Source organism: Aquarana catesbeiana, linkage group LG01 (genome assembly GCF_042186555.1).
Source record: "Aquarana catesbeiana isolate 2022-GZ linkage group LG01, ASM4218655v1, whole genome shotgun sequence".
Lineage (NCBI taxonomy): Eukaryota > Metazoa > Chordata > Amphibia > Anura > Ranidae > Aquarana > Aquarana catesbeiana.
In genome coordinates, this window is record NC_133324.1 from 872,332,904 (window position 1) to 872,337,290 (window position 4,387).

Below are 4,387 nucleotides of genomic sequence, written 5' to 3' on the forward strand. Positions count from 1 at the left end.
ATTTTTCTATGTTTATAATAAAAGTATATTGTTGTACATTTTTTGTTTGGTCGTGCCTAAAAAGTCCAAGCCCTTTTCTCTAAATTTTTCTCAAATTTAAATGGGACATAGCGCTGTTTACCTATATAGTATCCACAGTACCACTCTGTGCTGATACAGTTACTATTTATTGAAGGCATAAGTAAGTCGCGCCCGCAAATGAAACAGTGTTCATACTACACATGTGAGGTATTGCAGCATTCATTAGAGCAAGAGAAATAATTCTAGCACAATACCTCCTCTGTAACTCTAAATATATAACCAATAAAAATGTTTAAAGTGTCGCCTATGGAAATTCTTAAGTACTATAGTCTGCCGCCATTCCACGAGTGTGCACAATTTTAAAGCATGACATGTTAGGTATCTATTTACTCGGCGTAGCAACATCTTTCACATTATACAAAAAAAAACTGGGCTAACTTTACTGTTTTGTAGGCCTGGTCTTCAAGTGGTTAAAAAATAAAAGATGTTCCCTGAATGGTGGCAGTGCCAATAGAGCAATCCTCATGGTTACTATACAGAAAGGCAGCTGTTCAGTACTGTACCCAGAAGACTGTTGCAATCACTGTAGTAGAAGCGACTACTAAAGTGATTTGCAGCTTCCACAAGGATCAGTCAGGTATGGGATATGACATATTGGTCAAAGTCGGACTAATGTAACAAAAAATACCTAAACTTTAGTTTTAAGACATGCATACCAGTATATATTAGATGATAAATGTATCAGAATATATATCCCTCTTAGATTGTAAGCTCTAACGAGCAGGTCCCTCTAATTCCTCTTGTACCAAATTGTATTGTAACTGTAATGTTTGCCCTCATTTTTTAAAGCGCTGGGCAAACTATTGCTGCTATATAAAGCCTGTATAACCGATTGCCGTTTTACTGCGGCAGAATGGCACGGCTGGGCGAAACGACGTTATGTTACGTCGCTTTGCCTTTTGACCACTAGGGGCGCGCGCGCCCACAGCGTGTGCCCAACCCCGATGCGAGTGCTCGGCGGGCACGATGACCGCTGGGCTCTCGCGATCGCTCGTGACAGAGCGAGAACCAGAATCTGTGTGTTTAAACACATAGATCCCGGTTCTTTCAGGGGAGAGGAGACAGATCATGTGTTCATACTGTGTATAAACACCAATCTCTTTCTCGTCCTAGTCAGTCCCACTACCCCCACAGTTAGAACACACACTACGGAACACAATTAAACCCTTGATCACCCCCTAGTGTTAACCCCTTTCCCCGTCAGTGACATTTACACAGTAATCAGTGCATTTTTATAGCACTGATCGCTGTATAATTGTCAATGGTTTCAAAAATGTGTCAAAAGTGTCCAATGTGTTTCCGCCATAATGTCGCAGTCCCGATAACAATCGCCGCCATTACTAGTATAAAAAAAAACAATAATAATAAAAATGCCATAAATCTATCCCCTATTTTGTAGATGCTATAACAAACCAATCAATATACGCTTATTGCAATTTTTTTTTACCAAAAATATGTAGAAGAATACATATTGACCTAAACAGAGGAAAAAAATTTGTTTTTTTTAATAAAAAATGTGGAATATTTATTATAGCAAAAAGTAAAAGATAATGGGGGTTATTTACTAAAGGAAACTCCACTTTGCACTGAAAGTGCACTTGGAAGTAAAGTCGCTGTAGATCCGAGGGGGACATGCAAGGAAAATAAAAAACAGCATTTTAGCTTGCACATAATTGGATGATAAAATCAGCAGAGCTGCGACTCATTTCAGATCTACCCCTTAGATTTAGAGCGACTGCACTTTTAAGTACACTTGCAGTGCAAAGTGGATTTGCCTTTCGTAAATAACCCCCATTGTGTTTTATTTTTCAAAATTGTCACTATTCTTTTGTTAATAGCGCAAAAAATAAAAAACACAGAGGCGATCAAATACCACCAAAAGAAAGCTCTATTTGTGGGGAAAAAGGACGTCAATTTTGTTTGGGTACAGCCTCGCACGACCGCATAATAGTCAGTTAAAGAAAAGCAGTGCTGAATCGCAAAAAATGGCCTGGTCATTGAGCACACAAATCTTCCGGGGCTAAAGCGGATAATGACAATAATCAGTGGCGGCTGGTGCTTAATATTTTGGGGGGGGGCGGCAAACTAACACCAATACCAGCCCCCTGCGTGGGAGGCAGACGTCGGCGATCAGTTGTAGACCTCCAGAGACACCCTTGTCCAATGGATTTTGAAAGATGTACAGGTATACCCCACTTTTAAGCACACAACGGGGCTTATTTACTAAAGCTGGAAAGTGCAAAATCAGGCTCACTACTGCATAGAAACCAATGAGCTTCTAACCCCAGCTTGTTCAATTAAGCTTTGGTAATAAAACCTGGAAGCTCGTTGGTTTCTATGCAGAAGTGAGCCTGATTTTGCACTTTCCAGCTTTAGTAAGTAAACCCCATTGTGTTCTCAAAAGTGGGGTATGCCTGTAATCCTTTTAGCTAAGCTGTCATATTTTGGTTTACAAACTATTGATCCACAGATTAGGACATAGGCTGAGTTTTCAAACATGCATGCTTCTAGATTGTTCCTTGCTCAGAGACTGCGGGGGTCAAGAGAACAGTTTGACACTGTTGATGAGCTGCAGCAGCTCCCGGGGTTATGTGGCTAAAAAGGGCCCAGACTGCATTACCCCCATCATCTGCAGTAAGTCGTCTTCTCCATCATCCATAGCAAAGTCATGTGGCACAGTGTGATCAATGTGTTCATAATGATATTACTATCTCCAGGGCCTTCATAAGGACACATAAGCTTCTGGAGTGTTATGTGATTTTTATTCAGGGGTATAGAGAAAACGGAATTTAGCATATTAAGTCCTGCTGCAGACAACACATGGGGGATATATAAAGACACGGACTCAGGAAATAAAGTTTCTGTAAAGTACAATAAGACTTCTAACATTCACCGAAAGTAAAAACTTGTGAAGCCATTAGATCTGCCTAACGCTCCCCTGGTTCTACAACTAATTACACACGCTAAGTGATTGTGAAAAGGAAAATGTGTGCTCAGCTCATTCCATCTCTATAACTATCTAGAGCAGACATAAACATAATACATCCCAGGAAAGCACAAGGGACTCCGTAGTAGATATTCTTCATAGCAGCATGCCATCGAAACATGCAGATTTAGAAATTTATTCTGTATGAGGAATTCTCCAGTTCAATTTATGTTTTGTGTATGATATTTGAAATGCTGTTATCTCTTTTAAACACACAGGGTCACTTCCACAAAACCTATATTTAAGTTTTATATTGCTGCTGTTGGGCTGAATATATCTCTCTAGGATGATGGGTGATGGAGATATCTCTTCGATCTTCAAAAGTTCACTCACCTGCCATGGGCATTACATGGCATAGTGACATAGTGAGAGTTTTTGTCCTTGGTGGATTCTTCAGTAATGTTTTATTTCAAAAATAATATTAATAATGAGCCTCTGATATCACCAAAGGGAAACACATAAAATTCAGTAAATATTCAGTGTCAGAGACAGCAGTCGTACAAGAGTATATAGTCAGAGCCTGCAGGCATGATAACAGAGATGATGTGGACATAATACAGGAGATGGTCAAAGACTGCAGACATGATACAAGAGATGGTTGGGGACTGTGGAAATGCTGCAGGATACACTGAGATTGTGAACATGCTATAGAAGTTGTTGGAGACTGGGAACATGTTTTAGGAGACAGTCATAAACTTGAGACATACATGAGACTGCTAGCAATTACTGCTACAGTATAACAGGTCAATAAGGAAATGCAGAACAATGTCTGCAAAGACCTCGAGGCTGCAGAAAAAGTGCCAAAGGACTGTAGGTTGGGCACCAGGGCTCTAGTGGGAAGCTCTTGACAGCAAAAATGTAGTAAGTCATTTTACATTGTATCTTTTTTTAGATTTATATGGGATTGTAGAAGGGTCAGAATTGCTGTCTTTTTGCTGGGTGATTCTCATTTTCTTATTGTCGGGTTCACTATCTGTACGGAGAATGAAAGGGATGGGGGACTGAAAAACGTTACAGTTATCACCATAACAGTGAAATCTTTCCATGAGAACACCTGTTCCAGGGATAACTGCATAAAAGGCACATTTCTTACTTTTTGTAGGATCACTTATTTCCTCTGTCTGTCATCGTCCTCTATTTATAAAGAGGTGAAAAAACATTTTTTTGTAATACTTCCATTTCATCTTATTTATAAAAAGCTAGAGCTATTTGTTTTCCCTGAAATCATCACAGTGAAATACATTTCCTAGTTTTAGATCATGTTATCAATTTTTAGACCATGTTAACAAATACGTTTTCCCCTGCTTTTTCATGTGGAAT